Consider the following 20,422-nt stretch of genomic DNA (forward strand, 5'->3'; position numbering starts at 1 on the left):
GCGGCCATTTTGCTAGCTCCACGTGGCCTAAACCTACTGTGCTTACTCCTGACTCTGGGGCATCTGCATTAATAAAGAATTGTATTACCGTGCTGCCATGAGTTCCTCGTCTCTTCTCTTTCCCACAACGCAACCCGACACTTTCCCACTTTTTCTTATTTTTCTAGATTTAAGTGAGCACTCTATGTGCTCTATGTGACTGCATTTTCTCTCCTTTCTTAATAAATCTATTTCTTTTTTTAAAAATTAGCAATTGAATGATTAATAAACATTTATAACTAATCCAGTTCCACTTTCAAATGACACAACACTGCTTCGCAGCTATTAAAACTATCTTAGGATAGAGTATTTTCAATCCTGGTCTGTCTCTGAATGTCTACAATTTACAGCATGTATAACTAGGCTGTTTTAGTATTTATCATGTTTGATGTGCTTGGAACTTCCTGGACCAATTACTCCTGTCAGTCAGTAATATGGAGCATCCTCAGCTATTACTCATCTTGATTTTCAGTAGCTCCAGAGTGATAAGCCTCAATGTAATTTTCTGCTTGGCACTTTCCAAGTTCCACAGATCTGTGGTCTGGTGACTGGTATTGACTTGGGAGACTGTGCAGTCATGACTGTTTCGGGTATTTTCAATTGCTCTTCTGCTCTTCCACCCAGTATCATTATCTTGTGTGTATCACATCCTTTGTAATTATCCCAAAGTGTGTGGATATTCTAGTTCATGTTTTTCCTTCTTTTTTTTTTAGTGTTGTTTTGTTTTGTTTTTTGTTTTTCACTGTCAGGCATTTCTATTGATCTACCTGCAGTACCACAGATTCTTTTTCCGCCTCCATTCAATCTGCAGATGAGCTTGTTGGAAGCATTCTCTATTTCTGTCACCATGTTTTTTATTTCTAGCATTTTGTTTTGATATTTTCTCGATGCTGCTCACTCTCTTACTATATTACCCATCTGTTCTTGCATGTTGTCCACTTATTTCCATTAGGTCCTTAGCATATTTATTGTCATAATTTTAAATTTCTGGTGTGAAAATGATAGTTCCAAAATTTCTGCCATTATTGACTATGGCTCTGATGTTTGCTCTCTAGCTCCAGACTGTTTTTTTTGTTGGGAACGGCATCCCGACTTCTAGGCAATACTTTTTCCTTCTGCTGCTTTTCTAATGGTTCCAAGACTCTGACGGCCAAATCTCTACATTAAATTTCTGTTTGGAATAGCAAGAAAGACTTCCATTTTTTCAATTAGATATTGACTAGGAGAATAGGTGAAGTGATTCCCCTACAACTGGTCACTAATAGTGACCAAATAATAATAATAATAGCCAAAATGATTCTCGTTAATATAATCAGAACAGAATATATTCAGAAATATGTGCCTTGGGGAGCAGAAAAATATAAGTGGTGTCACTGTCATATGAATGAGAAAAAGAAACCACAGTTTTAATTCATGAATTGGCTTGTATTCTTGCCTTGCTTTTAACTGATTTCTTAGTCTCAATATAATATACATAACTGTTGAAATTAAATGTGAATTAATGGTGTATCGTACCAAAGTAAAAGACTCTAGGGTTGGGGTGGGCACAGGGCAGGGAGGTTCAGGTCCTAGAACATGAAGGCAGAGGAGGACCTAGTAGGGGTTGAATTGTTATGTGGGAAACTGGGAAATGTTACACATGTACAAACTATTACTGTCGGCTATAAACCATTAATCCCCCAATAAAGAAATCAAAAAAAAAGAATCCTGCTCTAGGACAAAAAGTCTGGATGTGTCAGATTTTTCTTGGCCCACACACTAAGAGAGAAGGGTGCATTGCCACATGCAAAACATCCATAACTCTGATGTCTGACTCCTACCCTAAGGATTCTCTCCACTCTGGGATACATCTAATCTCAGGGCCCTGGCAACTGGCTAAGGTTCTCCTCTCTCATATTCCCCATAGTGAACAGTTAGGAATATAAGAAGTAAGGGGCAGAGTGTCGGGCGGTAGCGCAGCAGGTTAAGTGCATGTGGCGCAAAGCGCAAGGGCCAGAGGAAGGATCCGGGTATGGCTCCTCACCTGCAGGGGAGTCCCTTCACAGGTAGTGTAGCAGGTCTGTAGGTGTCTGTCTTTCTCTCCCCCTCTCTGTCTTCCCCTCCTCTCTCCATTTCTCCGTCTCCTATCCAACAACAATGACAACAATAAAACAACAAGGGCAACAAAAGGGAATAAATCAATAAAAAAGAATTAAGGGGGAAAATATGTGGCCTTTAATTCATTATAATTTAGTACAAAATCCATATACTAGTTGAAAAAAATAAATGTGAATTAAGTGTTGTCTCCTTTAAAATTTTGTCTTTTTTTAATTGGAGAGTTAATGATTTACAGTATAGTGTTTAACACATAGGCAGAACCTCTCATCTCCCATTGACTGGTGTCTAGGAGACTCAAAAGGACCCCAGTGTTCCTTCATCCTGTCCCCTTCTCTTCTCTCCTTTACTTTGGTGCAATATGCTGCACCAAGCCCAAGTATCACCTTTATGTTCTCCCTTACTGTCCCTTATTAAGTTCCACCCCTAAGTGAGATTACCTGGCTTTGATCTTGCTCTTTCTGGCTTTTCTCACTCAGCTGACCATAATATTGCAAAAGAGATGACCTCATCATTTCTAACTACATAGTATTTTTTTTTAGCTACATAGTACTTCATAGTGTATATGTACAATAGTTTTCTTAGCCATTCATCTCTGTTGAGCACATGGGTTGCTCCTCACTTTGCACTATTACAAACTATGCTGCTATGAACATATGTATGAAACATCTTTTCAGATAGGTATGTTTTTATTTTCCCTGGGTAAATCCCCAGGAGAGGGACTGCTAAGTCATAAGGTAAGTTCATTTCTAAAGTTCTGATGCATATCCAGACTGTTTTCTTTAGGAGCTGGACCAATTTACATCCCTGAAAGCATTGTGAAAGAGTCCCTTTTCCCCCCACAGCCTCTCCAACAATTGGTGTTTCTGCCTTTTCTAATGTAAGACATTCTCACAAGTGTAAAGTGCTAAAAAAAAAATTAAAAAAAGTTTGATGAATTATTTGTCTATTATGATTTTCAGTTCTCTGTCTGATGCATAAAGATTTTCTCCCATGCTGTAGGTACTCTCTGTTATGAAGGTGATTCCCCTTGCCTTGCAGAAGCTTTTCAGTTTGATGTAGTCCCATTTGTCTATCTTTGCTTTTGTTTTCCATGCAATTGGATTTGAATCAGTAAAGATGTTGCAAAAATTTATATGAAAGATATGTTATATAGTTTCCTTTAAATACTTGCTGGTTTCTAGCCTAACTTCTAAATCTTTGGTCCATTCTGAGTTTACTTTTGGATATGATAAAAGGCAGTGGTCCAGTTTCATTTCTGACATGTTTCAACTCAATTTTCCCAACACCATTTGTTGGATAGACTCTCCTTTCTCCATTTGATGTTTTGGGCTCCCTTGTCAAAAGTTAATGTCCATAGTTGTGGGAACTGATTTCTGGACTATCAATTCCACTTCACTGGTCAGTGTGTCTATTTTGGTTCCGGTACCAGGCTGTTTTGATTATAGTGGCTCTGTAGTATGTTTTGAGGTCAGGAAGCCTCCATACTTGCTCTTTTCTTTAATACTTTGACTATCCTGGGTATTTTGTTTCCAGATAAAGTTTTTTTTTATATTTTGTTCTATACTCTTGAAGAAACTTGATGGGAGGGGGCAGGTGGTGGTGCACCTGGTTGAGCACACACACTGCAGGGCACAGGGACCCAGGTTCAAGCCCCTGGTCCCCACCTGCATGGGGAAAGCTTCACAAGTGGTGAAGCAGGGCTGCTGGTGTTTCTCTGTCCCTCTCCTTTTCTGTCTACCCCCCTTAATTTCTCTCTGTCCCTGATAATAAACAAACAAATAATTTTTTTAAAAGTCAAATATCTAGCGGTAAACCTAACAGGGGAAGTGAAAGACCTTTATACTAAAAACTATGAGACACTTCTCAAGGAACTATGAAAAGATACAAAGAAATGGAAAGACATCCCACACTCATGGATTGTAAGAACTGACATAATCAAAAATTACCCAGAGCAAAATTTTGTCTTATTTTTAACACTCTTTTTTCTAAGATTTTATTTGTTTTCATTTTTGAGACACAGAGAGATATCAATATTTCCCTCAGTACTAGCAAATGTGATGCCAGAGGCTGAACATGGGATTTCCAACTGATCTGTGTTCTGTCATTGAACTATTGCCCCAGTCATAACTTTTTATTTCAACTTAATGTGTTTCAGTAGATGAGTGGATACTTCTGCACGATGGAATATTAATAAGTGTTTAAAAGAAGTTAACTATCAATCCATAAAAATATATGGAAGATTGCATTCACAAACATGTAATATTGTAAATAAATCTACAAAAAATCATGTAAATGGGGCCAGGTGGTGGCACACCTGGTTGAGTGCACATGTTACAATGAATGAGGACCTGGGTTTGAACCCCTAGTCCCACTTGCAACAGGAAAACTTTGCAGGTGGCGAAGCAGTGCTGCAGGTGTCTCTCTGTCTCTCTCTATCAATCTCTCCCTTCTCTCTTGATTTCTGACTATCTCTGTCAAATAAATATAATAAAAATCATGTTGATACATATGGAAGAAGTATAGAAGTTTGTATTAACAAGCAAAAGATGTCAATTTGAAGTTTCAGTCCAACTGCATGACACTACACAAAAGGAAATACTATGGTGATAGTAAAATTATCAGTTATCGCCACAGTTTGAGGAATAAAAAGGATCGATAACCAGAGAACAGAGGAATTTTAGCAAAGTGTGTTTATTTTGTATGATAATGAAATAGTGGATAACAGTTCATTACACATTTTTCAATACCCATAGAACATTCAAGACAGAGCAAACCCTAATGTTAGCTACAGTCTTTGGTGATGGTGCTGTGTCCTTGATGGTTCACCAGTTGTGACAAGTGTAGCAATGGTGGGGAGGTGAAGAGGAAGGGAATCTAGATTTGATGGAGGTAGAGAATTCAACTATTCAACTCTGCTTTCCACCTAATTTTGCTATAAACCCAGAGCTATTCAAAAAATTATATATATATATATATATATATATATATATATATATATAAGCATATATGTAAGATATATGTTTTGTGCTCCATTATGTGTGGAGAGTATGTATGATACATACATGTATTTATATGTATAATAAATATATATGATTGCTACTGTGAGAAGCCTATTATACAAAAAATAAATAAATAAAAGTAAAATCACTCACTTGAGGATAGAAGCCTTGTTACATTAATCCACATAACGAGAAAACTAACATTTTCTCACCAACTTTGTCCCTTTCTGCATTAAGAGTCGAAAAGTTAAAACATTATTCCATTAGAAATTAAAAACATTGGTTGAATTACCTAGCAACTAGGACTTTTCCTTAGGGTGGATTTTATGTCTTCTGTTTTCTGGAAATTAATCCTTCTACAAACATCACAAAAACTGCAAGTTTGGCTTCTTATTTACAGAGAGAGAGAGAAAAGAACACAGACAACACGTAGGCACAATCTTTGAATGCAACTTCTTATAAACACAGTCACATTTGCCTCTTTATGCTGAATCATGATCACAGGGATATCCAGAAGTGAAATTGCATGAGGAATGATAATAACATGCTTGAGTGGTTTAGAGTTTATGCCAGTGTGAAAAGGTATATTATGCTCAATAGGAAGAGAGGAAAATGAATGACAGTTCATTTATTGTTTGTTATAAGAAAAATGAGTTATTTTAATACCATTTGATAGCTAGTGTTCAAAGCTCCATTTGATAACTAGTCTTCAAATCAACAGCTTTCTGTTTTACAAACTGACTTTTCTCCATCTGTACTCTGTGTTTCTGTTCTGGTTAGTGGTTGTAAGCAACAGAAACAGGACTCATTGAAGAAACAAAAATAAAGTATTTAAAGGATGTTCAGCAGGTCAAAAAAAAATTCTTTGGAGGGCTGCTAGGCGAATTTCCAGATAAGAACCAGGTCAGAGTTGAATTTCTAAGAGAGAACCCAAGCCCACACTATGGAACTAGTCTGATGGGGACTGATTGGTGGCCCACCGGATTAAGCGTACATGGCGCAAAGTGCAAGGACCTGTGTGAGGATCTTGGTTCCAGCCCCTGGCTCCCTACCTGTAGGAAGGCCACTTCACAGGCAGTAAAGCAGGTTTGCAGGTATCTATCTCTCTCTCCCCCTCTCTGTCTTCCCCTCTTCTCTTGATTTCTATCTGTCCTATCCAACAACAATGGCAGCAATAGCAACAATAATAGTAACAACAACAACAAAGGCAACAAAAGGGAAAAAATGTAACGTGCACTCAACCAGGTTCGCCACCACCTGGCCCCCTTCTCTTCCTTTCTAGGTCATACCTACACCTATTACTACTTCCAAATGTCTTTCATTTTTTTTCCTTCTTCTCTCTCTGGGTCCTGATTGAGTTCAGAGCCTCTGTTTATCTTCCCCTAACATTTATCCCCCTCTGGGAGTATGGGCCAAAAAAGTTTGAGGTGGTGCAGAAGATAGGAATTATGGCTTCTGTAATTGCTTTTCCACTGGACATGGGCATTGGTATGTCAGTCCATACCCCCAGTCAAGAAGAAGGATTTTGAAAGAGGAAGACCTCTTGAGAATAAGAGAAAGTAATTCTAGCAATGCTAGATTAATACAAGCAATTGCCCTCTCGAAATTCCATCAACGAGGTAGATCCAGAAGATCATAGAAACTGTCAAGTAGTGGCCAATGCCATGGTATCTTCAAAAATTTGAAAACCACAAAGCCACCTCCCTATACCCAGGCCTCTTTTAGAACTTCCCTTATCCAAGAACTTCAAGCCTTTGCATCTGCATCTACCCTCTTGAAGGAAATTGGGCACTTTCTATCATTATGTAAGGGAGAAATGCAATAAATAAATATGTTTGCACAAAAAGCAAAGTTTTCATTTCAACCAGGATGCTCTGAATATGTAATTTAATACCCTATCTCTCTAATCATAAAAATACTCAAGGTTGAATGGCCTTGGCCTGAATCTAGGAGAGATTCAGAAAAGACATACAGCAGCCTATGGCTCTCCTCATGCCAGCTGGGGTATGAGTCACCAGTCTGCATTGTGGGGGCATGTGAACTGGCATCCACCCTTCTCTGGCTACTTACTTAAAACCACACACACACACACACACACACACACACACACACACACACACACAGACACACATCCCTCTATGCAAATATAAACTTAAAGTCCAAAGATCTCATTTCAGAAGCCAAACTTACAAAAATAGGCCAGGGTCAGAAGGTGTAACTGGAAGCGTAGGGTCAAATTATTAGCCTCGCAACAGCATTGCTGGACCTGGACAGTGTTGTTCTGCTCTTCATTTTGAATCTGATATTGTTTTTCAACTGTCGGAATTTTTCAAAAAATGGGAATTCAGGACCAGAGATATCGCTCAGCGGTAAAGTGCAGGCCTCACATGTGTGAGGCTCTGGGTTTGATCCCAGCACTAAACAAATAGGAAATTCAAAACCAGAACTCAGATTTCCAGCTTTAAAAATTAGTAACTTCTGGGAAAACTGGGCATGTGTGCCAACATGGCGGCTCACAAGAGGAGCTGAGAACCCCTGCCTCCTTTTGCTGGGATGCATGCTTTCCAAGTCACCTTTTCTTTAGTCTCCTAGAAACTGACCATAGTAACTACCATCAGCATAATTGTGCTTTTGTTTTTCTTTTTTTTAATATTTATTTATTTATTTTCCTTTGTTGTTTTTTATTGTTGTTGTTATAGAACAGAGAGAAATGGAGAGAGGAGGGGAAGACAGAGAGGGAGAGAGAAAGATAGACACCTGCAGACCTGCTTCACCATCTGTGAAGCAACTCCCCTGCAGGTGGGGAGCTGGGGGATAGAACCAGGATCCTTATGCTGGCCTTCGCGCTTTGCACCACCTGTGCTTAACCCTCTGCACTACCGCCCGACTCCCTGCTTTTGTTTTTCTTATAGTCAAGTTGAGAAGAAATATATTTCTGGTACATCTCTATCAAAATGTGATGAAATTAATCTGAACGAAGAGAACCATGTTTCAAGGGAAAGGAGAGGGAATGTATTTTGTTGTTGTTGTCCAGACTTCACTACTCCAGGCTTACTTTTTGAGGGAGAGCATAGGCAGAGGAGGGAGGAAGAGGGAAAGACTACAGTACTTCAGTTTCCTACACTGCAGTTGTTGGGCCTAAGCTTGAACCATGGCAAAGCAGGCACCCTCCTAGGTGAGCTATCTTGCCATCCTAGGAGCTCAGTTTTGAGCTGAAGTGAGCCAGTCTTGTCCTACTCATTTAAACTTCTAGCAGAGGCCCATGTGGCATGTGAGGCTGTGATACCTAGTGTGACCATTCGGCCCATGTTTCCTCTAGGTTCCTTTCCCTAAATACTCTTGTAATTCGAAATGTTATATACCACTCAGCCCCTGGCTCCCCACCTGCAGGGGGGTCACTTCACAGGCGGTGAAGCAGGTCTGCAGGTGTTTCTCTCCCCCTCTCTGTCTTCCCCTCCTCTCTCCATTTCTCTCTGTCTTATCCAACAACAATCACTTCAACAATAATAATAACTACAACAATGTTAAATAACAAGGGCGACAAATGGGGGGAAAAAAAAACCTCCAGGAGCAGTGGATTCATGGTGCAGGCACAGAGATCCAGCAATAATCCTGGAGGGAAAAAAAAAAAGAATATTCAACCAAATTCTTATTTACTCCAACATTCAACTTCCATTCAACAAATACTTATGGGCAAAACAAACACTTATGGGCAAAACCCTTCAGCAAGTATCCAGGGAGACAGTTCAATGAGTAGAGCATTCCTTGCATGTACAAAGCAAAGGATTCAATCAAAGTCCCCACATGCTATGACCTCTCTCTCTCACCAAATAATTTCATTTATATAATGAATAAGTATGATGATTACTAATTTAAAGAAATATCACATTAATAAGTTATTGGAAGGGGCCAGGCAGTGGCATATCTGGTTAACTAACACATTACAGTGCACAAGGATCTAGGTTCAAGCCAAAAGTCTCTACTTGCAGGGGGAAAGCTTCACTGCTGCAGGTGTTTCTGTGTCTCTGTGTCTCTCTCCCTCTCTACCCTTTTCTCTCTAAATTTCTCTCTGTCCTAGCCAATAAAATAAATAAAGTTTTAAAAAGATTTTTTTAAAAAGGATTCATTGTATTAGAGAGAATCCAGAGCATCAGACTGTCTGTTATAACTTGGATCAAACCTGGGGCTTCACTCATGCAAGGAACGTCCTCTATTCATTGAACCACTTCTTTGGCCACCAAATAAAATCTCACAATAAAAGACACTTTTCTAGGCACCATGGATATAGCAGTGAGAAAAACCAGTGTGATTTGACCCTCACGGAGCAAACACGCTGTTTATGACTATGTAGAAACCTTCTGTTTCCGTGAGCAGCTTCACAGTCAGTTCCTAAACCTGCAGAGTAGCCTGGACGAGCACACTTGCATAAGCTAGGTCACTTTCTATTAGAAGAAATCAAAGAGGGAAAGAGGCAAAAAAAAAAAAAAAAAAAAAAAAAAAGTTGACTTTCTAGGCCTTATTTTCACTATTTTATCAACCAGGGTAGGCTGCTGTATAATCACAAATGACCCCAAGTGTTGGCAACTTGTTTCCTGTTGATGCCACATGTCTCTAACAGATCAGCTATGGTGCTTCTCCAGTTCAGCTTCATCCTGGGACTCAGGGTGATGGAGTGGTCTCTACTGATGCCTTGGGCAGTTGGTAGTGGAAGGAAAGAGCTCTGGTGAGACCTCATAATCTTGGATCTTCCACTTGGAAGTCTCACCTATCATTTTCACACTTCCTTGCACAAAGCATGGATATATATAATCCTCCAGCAAGATAGACACCACATGAAGGGACAATTAAATTTTTGAATAACACAATCTACTACAAGAAGCCCGAAAGTCGAGGTCATGCTGGTCTCTAGAAATCAAAATAGAATTGGGGTATAAAAATTATATCCTCATCCTAAGGAAACAAACACACCCACCCAAAACAATCTGTATTTACCTATGTTCATAACAGCACAATTTATAACAGTTGAAACCTGGAACCAACCTACATGTCCAACAACAGATGAATGGCTAAGTAAGTTGTGGTCTATATACACAATGGAACACTACTCAGCTATTACAAATGGTGACTTCACCTTCTTCACCTCATCTTGGATGGAGCTTGAAAGATCCATGTAAATTGAGATAAGCCAGAAAGAGAAGATGGATATGGGATGATCTCACTCATAGAAGTTGCAAAATAAGAAGTAAAAGTGTATGGCATAACAGTTTGTTTTACATATATTACATATGATTATCACGGTGAATTCAGCTAACATTTATCTCATACAGATGCAATAACAAGGGGAAATATTTTCTCCTTGTGGTGAGAACTCTTAGAATTTACATTCAGCTCCCAGCTCCCCACCTGCGGGGGAGTTGATTCACAGGCAGTGAAGCAGGTCTACAAGTATTGATCTTTTTCTCCCCCTCTCTGTCTTCCCCTCCTCTCTCCATTTCTCTCTGTCTTATCCAACAACGAAGACAGACAACAATAATAACTACAACAATAAAACAAGGGGAATAAATAAATAAAGAATTTACATTCAGAACTTCCATATCTATATATCATAGAGCAATTATATACAAAATACTCATCATTTTGAATTTTATTTACACCCCTATTACTTATTATCTTAAAACTGGGAGCTTTAATCATTTGTCCATACTTTTTCCCTCCAATTTCCCTTCTCACTACCTCTGGTAACTTTAAGAATGATTTATTTCTGTGAATTTGTTGTATTTGAGTTGTATTCATTTATTTACTTATGAGTCTATAGATAAGAGAACACAGTATTTTTCTTACTCTGTTCAATTTATTTAATTTAGCATATATAGATATCTTATTACAGATGGTAGGATTTTTTATAGTGGAATAATATTCTAGTAAATATAATATAATATAATATAATATAATATAATATAATATAATATAATATAATATAATATAATAATATCCTTGTATATATCATCTTTGTCCTTTCATGCAATGACGGACACTTAGGTTGATTTCATAGTTTGCTTATTATAGTGTTCTTTTAAAAAGATATTTATTTATTCCCTTTATTTATAAATATTTATTTATTCCCTTTTGTTGCCCTTGTTTTTTATTGTTGTAGTTATTATTATTGTTGTCATCATTGTTGGGTAGGACAGAAAGAAATGGAGAGAGATGGGGGAAGACAGAGAGGGGGAGAGAAAGATAGACACCCACAGACCTGCAGGTGGGGAGCCAGGGCTCGAATTGGGACCCTACGCCAGTCCTTGCACTTTGTGCCACCTGCGCTTAACCCGCTGCACTACATCCCAACTCCCTATTATAGTGTTCTTATGAATGTGGGGAGGGAAATATCTTTTTATGTCAGTGTTACCAGAAGTAGAATTACTGAATCATATGCTTGTTCTATTTTTATTTTTTTGAGCATCTTCCGTACTGTTTTCCGTAGTGACTATGCCAACTTAGCTTCCTACCAACAGAGCATAAGGCTATTGTTTTCCCCACATCCACTATAGAATTCATTATCTTTTGCTTATATGAAAATGGATATTTTAACAGTCATGAAGTTGCATCTCATTATGAATTATTCATTATGAAATTTCATTTCCATAATGACTTGTGATGTTGAGCATCTTATCATGTACCTGTTGGTCTTTCATATATCTTCATTTGAGAAAAGTCTATCCAAATTCTATGCCCATTTTTTAACTAATGGATCTGATGCTTTGCTATTGAGGTGTGAGTTTTTTATGTATTTTGGATATTAGCCTCATGTATGACTTGAATGTGTTTTTCCCATTCAGTAGCTTGTTTCCTCATTTTGTTGATAGTTTCTTTCACTGTGCAGAAACCTTTTAGTTTGGTATACTTCCACTTGGAAGTTTTTATTTGGTTGATTGTGTTTTAGTTGTCATATCAAAATATTATTAGCAAAACTCATATCAAAGATTTTTATTCCTTTGTTTTCCTTTATGATCATTAAGTCTCACACTTAAGTTTATTAATATATTTTGATTTGGGAGTTGGGAGGTAGCACAGCAGGTTAAGCACACATGGCACAAAGCACAAGGACTGTTATATGGATCCCGGTTTAAGCCCCCATGTCCCCACCTGCAGGGGGAGTCGCTTCACAAGCAGTGAAGCAGGTCTTTCTCCCTCTCTGTCTTCCCCTTCTCTAGATTTTTCTCTGTCCTATCCAACAACAATGACAACAATAATAACAACAACAACGATAAACAACAAGGGCAAAAAAATGGAAAAACAGCCTCCAGGAGCAGTGGATTTGTAGAGCAGGCACTGAGCCCCAGCAATAACCCTGGAGTCTATATATAATTTTTATGAGTGGTATAAAATATTGATCTGGAAATAAAGATAATGAAAATTTTTTTAAAGGGTTGGGTTGTGGCAAACCTGGTTAAGCACACATGTTACAAAGCACAAGGAACCAAGTTCAAGGCCCCACCCCCACCTCAGGAGGGAAGCTTCGTTACTGGTGATGCAGTGCTGTAGGTGTCTTTTTTGTCTCTCTTCCTTTCTATCTCTCCCTTCCTCTCAATTTCTGCCTGTCTCTATCCAATAATTAAAGGTAATAAAAAAATTAAAGTAAACTAAAATATCAATCTGGTTTCATTCTTTCACATGTAAATATTCAAATATCCAAGCACTTCTAATTTAAAAAACTATCTTTTCTCCATTGAGCATTCTTATGTCCTTTGTCAAATATTTGTCAACCATACATTCATGGCTCAGTTTTGTTCCATTGGTCTATTTGTCTCTTTTTATCCCAGTAGCATACTATCTTTATGACTATATTTTTACAACATAGTTTAAAATCAAGAAATGGTCCATAAGCTAAGTTATGGGCCCTCCCAGGACCTTCCCCTTGCCATAAAGCAGTGACAGTAGGGATAGCCCAGGTCTCTGGGGGGACACTGGGGAATCCTGCCCTGCCACTTGAGAAAAGCTGGTCCTGAAATGAGTATAACCTATAATGTTCCCAGCTGTGGCCATGAGCTGAGAGTTCAGACCAATAGGGACTCAGAAGTTATACAGGCTCTGGTACTAAATATAAATATATATATATAGGCCCTGGGTCAGGTGGATAGAGGTAAATAGTTAATTTTTAAAATTTATTTATTTATTCATTCCCTTTTGTTGCCCTTGTTTTATTGTTGTTGTTATTGATGTCGTCGTTGTTGGATAGGACAGACAGAAATGGAGAGAGGAGGGGAAGACAGAGAGGAAGAGAGAAAGACAGATACCTGCAGACCTGCTTCACTGCCTGTGAATCGACTCCCCTGCAGGTGGGGATCCAGGGGCTCGAACCAGGATTCTTAAGTCGGTCCTTGCACTTTGCGCCACGTGCGCTTAACCCGCTGCGCTACCGCCCAACTCCAGTAAATAGTTAATTTTATCCACAGATTTTTTTTTTTCAAGAATGGGAGCTACTCACTACCCTAATACAACTTTCTAGCCCTTTTCTTTACTCTGACACCATTTTCTCAGAAGTTCTTATACAACTTCGGCCTAGCTATCAAACTCAAGTAAAACTATCATAATTGTGTGTCCCAGGAACATGTCTAAGATATACTTTCTAACTTTCTTCTATCCTAAGATCCCTGATTTCATCTGCTCTAATCCTACTTTTTTATTTTAACCTAAATTTTGTCTCAGTCCTGCCACCTTCCAGACACCAAGTTGTAGGTGCCATGACTCCATCCTGACTTCTCTGGGCAGACAATCTCACCAATGTGTCCTAGAACCTCACCTCTCCAGAGCTCTGGCCCACTAGAGAAAGATAGAAACAAGCCTGAGGTATGGATCAACCTGCCAATGCCCACATCCAGCAAAGAAGTAATTACAGAAGCCAAAACTCCTACCTTCTGTGCCCCAAAAGCAACCTTGATCCATACTCCCAGTGGAGAAGTGATAGGAGGGTAAAGATAAGAGGGCTCTGAACTTCAGCTCTATCATAATTCTCCCGAGGTATAGATATGGGTTGACTATATATTTTTTCTTTTTAAAAGTTCATGTATTTCAATTTTCTATATTTTACATATAAGTAAAATAATCCCATAGCTGCTCTTTATTTCCATACTTCACTAATCATAATTGCTGACAATCCCAAAGGACACATTATAATGAAAGGTGTTGGTGTTACTTCTTATATATTTGCTGACATCACCAGAGAAATATCTAATACTAGGATTTTCTTCACTGGGGGAATTTTTATTACTAAGTTCATCTCCTAATTAATAATTGTTTTACTCAACTAGTCTATTTCTGCCTGGTTCCATCTTGGTACATTGTACATTTCAAAAAAAATTTCCATTAATTCAAGGTTGTTGATTCTATTTGCACATAGCTATTAGTAGTAAGTAGTCTCTTATGAGTCTCTGTGGTGCCAATTGTAATTTCTCTTTTTCATTTGTAACTTTGTTGATTGACTCTTTTTTCCTTTCATTTGTCAGTCTAAATAAGGGTTTCTCTTTTCTTTAAACTTTAAAAAAAAAAATCCAGCTCATAGTTTCACTTACCTTTTCTATTGATTTTTTCCCCTATGATTTCTGCTCAATCTTTATTATTTCCTTTCTTCTGCTAACTTTGAGTTCAATTTCTTTCTTTTTTCCTTCTTACATCATTAAGCCATAGAGTTGGGTGGATTATATAATCTATCTTAATTTAGATATTTACTGGGGTTTTTTTTTAGTTTTTGTTTTTGCCTCCACGATTATTGCTGGAGCTCTGTGCCTGCACTATGAATCCACTGCTCCTAGAGGCCATTTTTTTCCCTTTCGTTGCCCTTGTTGTTAATCAATGTTGTTGTTACTATTGTTGTTATTGCTGCTGTTGTTGTTTGATAAGACAGAGAGAAATGGAGAGAGGAGAGCAAGACAGAGAGGGAGAGAGAAAGATAGACACCTGCAGACTTGCTTCACTGACTGGGAAGTGACTCCCCTACAGGTGGGGAGCCGGGGGCTCGAACCAGGATCCTTACACCAGTCCTTGCGTTTCGCACCATGTGCACTTAACCCTCTGTGCTATCACCAGACCCCGATATTTACTGTTACAAACTTCCCTCTGAGTACTGTTTTAGATTCATGTTATAATGGCTGATGCACTGTATTGCCATTTTTGTCTATCTCAATGGATTTTACTTTTCTTTTGATTTTTTTTCCCACTTGTTGACCAGGAAAATGTTGTTGTTAGTATTTATTTATTATGACAAAGGAAAAGGGGATGAGAGTAGCCAGAGCACTGCTGAGCTCTAGCATACTGGTGGTGCTGGGATGGGTGGTAACTAGGAACTCTAGGGTCTCGGAGCTCATTCTGGTTCTTTGGCATTAAACCGTTTCCCCACCCCAGGAGAGAGCTGTTTATTTCATGTGTTCATGAATTTTCCACTTTTTCCTTTTCGTCTATTTCTAGTTTATGCTATTGTGATTAGAGAGACATTTTGTATGAGATAATCATAGTTCACTAAACTTCTTAACAGTGTTATTTTGAATTCTGTCAGCTTATTGATCTCTAGTTCTTTTTTTTCTATCATGAATCAGTCTTTAATATTTATTTATTATTGGATAGAGATAGAGAGAAATTGAGAAGGGAGGGAGAGATGAGGGAGAGAAGGATAGAGATACCTGCAGACCTACTTCACTGCTCATGAAGCTTTGCCCTTGCAGGTGGGGACCAGGGGGTTGAACCTAAGACCTTGTGCACTGTAATGTGCACTTAACTAGGTTCACTTAACTAGGTGTACTGCCACAAGGCCCCCATTCTACAGTTCTTTAAAGTCCATTATTGGAACATTCTTAGTTTCCTCTGGTGATGTCATATTTATCTTGTTTTTCATGACCTTTTAGTCCTTAGGCAGGTATTTACACACTTGAATAATAGGATTCCTCTTCCAGATTTATGGGGCTTTCTTTGATAAAGACAGTTCTTCAGTGATCAATTCAGCTTAGGTTTCCTGGTGAATTTGTTGATGACATCCTTGGGCAGGTGGAAAATACTATAATGGTCTGCTGTTAGGCAAAGCAACTGTTAGAGCTCTGTTGACATGGGTGTAAGGAGAATCACTGACTGAGAACAGCTGGATCAGACTGCTGGCTTTGTTCTCTGCCAGTACAGCTGTAATAGGAGCTGTGCACTTCCCTGGATTCACTGGTCAAGCTTACTAGAAGGTCACATTTGTGTACTATAGTCTGTAGAAGATGGGGTTATTAACTTCCCTGCCCTAGAAGAGTAGCAGGCCAGAACCTAGCCTAAATAACTCATTACTTAGGGGCTCAAATCAGGTCTGAGTGCACTGAATTCTTTGGTCAAAAGAAGGTTTTTCTCTGCAGACGGGAAAGTTCAGGGTATACACTCTTTTGAAATGCTACTGTAGGGTTGCTGGATAAACAGAAATAGCTTCCTATGTGTTCTGGTCGGACAGGTTAAATGCCTTAATTCTATGATTGGGAGTGGCCAGAAGCTACCATCAATGCTGGGTAAGAATTAACCCATGTGGGCCAAGCAGTAGTGCAGCAGGTTAAGCACATGTGGCTTGAAGTGAACCAGTAAGGATCCCGGTTCGAGCCCCTGGGTCTCCACCTGCACGGGGGTCACTTCACAAGCAGTGAAGCAGGTCTGCAGGTGTCTATCTTTCTCTCCCCATCTGTCTATCTTCCCCTCCTCTCTTGATTTCTCTGTTTTATCCAACAACAATGATAGCAATAACAACAACAAACAACCAGGGCAACAAAAGGGAAAAAATAGCCTCCAGAAGCAGTAGAGTCCTAGTCCAGGTACCAAGCCCCAGCAATAACCCTGGAGGCAAAAAAGAAGGAGAAGAAGGAGGAGGAGGAGGAGGAGGAGGAGGAGGAGGAGGAGGAGGAAGAGGAGGAAAAGGAGGAGGAGGAAGGAGAAGAGGAGGAGGAGGAGGAGGAAGAGGAGGAGGAGGAAGAGGAGGAGGAGAAGGAGGAGGAGGAAGAGGAAGAGAAAGAGAAAAAGAGGAAGAGGAAGAAGAGGAGGAAGAAGAAGAGGAAAAAGGGGAGGAAGAAGGAGGAAGAGGGGAGGAAGAAGGAGGAAGAGGGGAGGGGAAGGGGAAGGAGAAGGAGGAGAATTAACCCCACTGCCTGGCTTGGCAGCCCTCTACACCTGATGCTGGCTTTGCTTTGTTGCCTGCTATCCTGACTCTCAACTCCAGCTCGATAAACCGCACAACTTATTGCCAGTCTTTCTGCTCAGACAAGGCCTGTCAACTTTCTATACAAAAATTGACTCAGCCCCTAGCCTGAGTTCTAGTGACACCAAAACTTCCCCACTTAGGGATGCAGTTCAGGCACATTACCTCCCCCACTCTTCTTCTTCTAGCGTTTGCCCACCTCCCCCACTGAATTTCCTCATTAGAGTACATGCCTGATTTGGTCCTGTAGTTGAACAGAGGTGCTGGTTAGTATTATCACTTGAGCTCTGTAGGTATGAACTCCACTTTTGTGCTGATTATGGACGGCCCATCCACTCTTCTCTGTCAAAGTGGGATTTCCAGTGGTTGGGTACTACAGACCTGACCCCTCTTGGTGAGAGATGAGAACAAGGACTTCACAGCCCTGGGAAGTTTGTTTTACCCACATTGCAAATTTGTTTCCTAGTGGAGGAACTGGAAGCCTGAGGAGAGACTGAGGAAAGAACAATGAAATGAACATTTGTCTAGCTGCTTCTCTTCATACCTACTGAAGCAGTCTGTCTTGGATCTGATGTAAAGGGAATGCTTCAACCTCACCTCCATGTTCTAGGATTTTCTCTGTGGTGCCTTATTCTTGAATAGTTCTTAGCTGTTCTTGAAAAAGGAAGCGAAGTCAAGAATGACCTTTGTCGCTATCTTGATGATGTCACCCACAGGAGCCACAACCTCCCGCAAAGCTCCTAAGATTATATTCCCTCCAGCTGTCTCCCAGGACTTTGCTTCAGGGAGGGAGGAGGAATTTATTGCCATGTGCAGAGCCTCTCCCACAGTATCTAAGAGCGCCCACAGGTTTGCACTCTTAACCATCAGAAAGGCCTTAAAGATGGGAATTGAAAACTATAATTACTTCCCACCCATGCTAACTCTTACCTTTTTTTTTTTTTTTTTTTTTATCACCAATAGAATCTGAAATAAACAAAAGGGAGAAGGCAACTTTGTGATTCGAAAAGATTTGGGGCAGGAACCAGAAGACTGTAAATGCACAAAAGCCTTGCAAGCAGAAAAGAAACCTTCTTCATTCCCAGAGAGGAAAGCACTTAACCCCAATAGGGGCAAAGAGGTGAAGCAACCCTGAGGCTTTTAAAGCAATTAGCTGTATCTGCAGACTATCTGAGTCGCACTTTATTTTCATTAGTTTGCTTTCAGTCCCAAAGAGACATAAATTGAAGTTCCCCAAATCATTCTACTGTAGACTACTAAATGGCAATTCCATGGAAAAACATGATTAAAAATAGAAATACTATTACTACAGATCTGAGACCCTTTTGTCAGGATCCAAATATCGGAAGGCAAATGTGCTCTCCCACATCTAAGCTTATTAACCCACAGGACTACTTCCTTTACCAGTGGTTTCCAACCTCAGAAAGTATTTACTAAGCATCTACTAAGAATGACTTCGGATGCAGAATTTGCTTACCTACCAAGCAATGAAGCCCTGACCTCACATCTGCTTCTGAGCTGGTGCATACATGTACCAAACGGGTCAAATAAGCAAGCTCCAGTGGAGTCTTCAGTAAATCTCTCCCACAAAACATGGGAAAATTTGCATTCCCATTAATTTGAACTTCTTAACAAGGAAGGCTGGAATTACCCTGGTACAGGAAATTTTCTTAAAACGAGGAGACAAAGATAGCCCTAAACTACCAAAACTGACACCTGCTAAAACACAAGTGCTGCAGTCAACAAAGAAAGAAGTGGAGTCAGGTGACAGCTCACTTGGTAGAGCACATGCATCCCTGCACTTGAAATCCTGGGTTCAAGTCCCAGCACCCCACAGAAACATCATGGATGGCAACAGGGAAAGTTCCACAGATGAAACACTGCTGTAGTACCACTCGCCTATCTGTGTTTGGTTCTCTCTCTCTTTCTCTCTCTTTCAAGAAATAAATAATAAGAGAATTGAGCAAGAGAGATCACAACAGTGGTATTATACATTTGAAGGGTCCAGGATTAGTAATAGACTGGTGATATATATATTGAATGATAGGCATATAGTTCACCCTTGATTGAGACATGGGTGCTGTGTTAAGTACTAGAGATATAAACATGAACAAGATGGACACAGTCTCCATCCCAGATAGAGTTTGTAGTATGTGGGGAAATATATTGTGAATAGAAAGATGCAAGAAACTGTGGAATGTGAAACAGAGACATTCAGGTGGGAGAGTCAGAAAAAGTTTCCTTAAGGAAGTGGCTTGGAAGCTAAGACATCGGAGATTTGTGGAATATTAATCAGAGCACATGGCAGCTCATGTTACTGCCCACAGAGATTCTCAGCACTGTCAGCTCCCCACTTCCCCTTCAAGAAGTTTTCCACCAGGTGTGGCATATCCGTCATCAGAGCTCAGCAGCAAACCACCCACCTTGTTCCATCAGGCAGACAATAAGACAATTAAGTGGAGAAACAAATCAAGGGCTATTTTCAACACAAAGAAAAGGTTTAAATGCAAATACCCAAAGTTTAAAAGATGGGTCATCACAGAACTGAGATTCACTCAAAATCTTTAAAATAGTCACAAAACTCCTGCCAGATATGGTAACCACACCCTCCCCAGAGTCAAGAATAGTGCTCTACTTCTTTTGATACAGACTTTCAAAGATAATGAGGTATAAAACTGCAGTTTTATAAGTGGAACAAGAAGGAGGAGCCTTGACAAGTGTATTTGAAAACTTTTTTGAGGATTAGTGCAAAGAGAAAAATAACAGCTAATAGTATCAACAGTCAATATCTCTCTTGGTTTTGAAGATGAAATGTGCATTGCTTTTTTTTTTAAAAAATGTCATGTTTTTATCAGATTCAGAGAATATGATTCTTATTTCTCACAAACCAGCAACTACCCAGTCTAGCTAACAATAATCCAGTTGGGAGTCAGGTGCAGGCGGTTGGATTCAACTGAAAAGGAAGACTGAGAACTCTTAGCAAACTGAATATAAGCAAGACAATTGCATTACCTTTAATACTTTCTCATTTTAAGATATGTGAATATGATGAACAAATTATTATATAAATTTAACTCTCACAGTT

Source organism: Erinaceus europaeus, chromosome 21, assembly GCF_950295315.1.
Source record: "Erinaceus europaeus chromosome 21, mEriEur2.1, whole genome shotgun sequence".
In the NCBI taxonomy this organism is placed as follows: Eukaryota; Metazoa; Chordata; class Mammalia; order Eulipotyphla; family Erinaceidae; genus Erinaceus; species Erinaceus europaeus.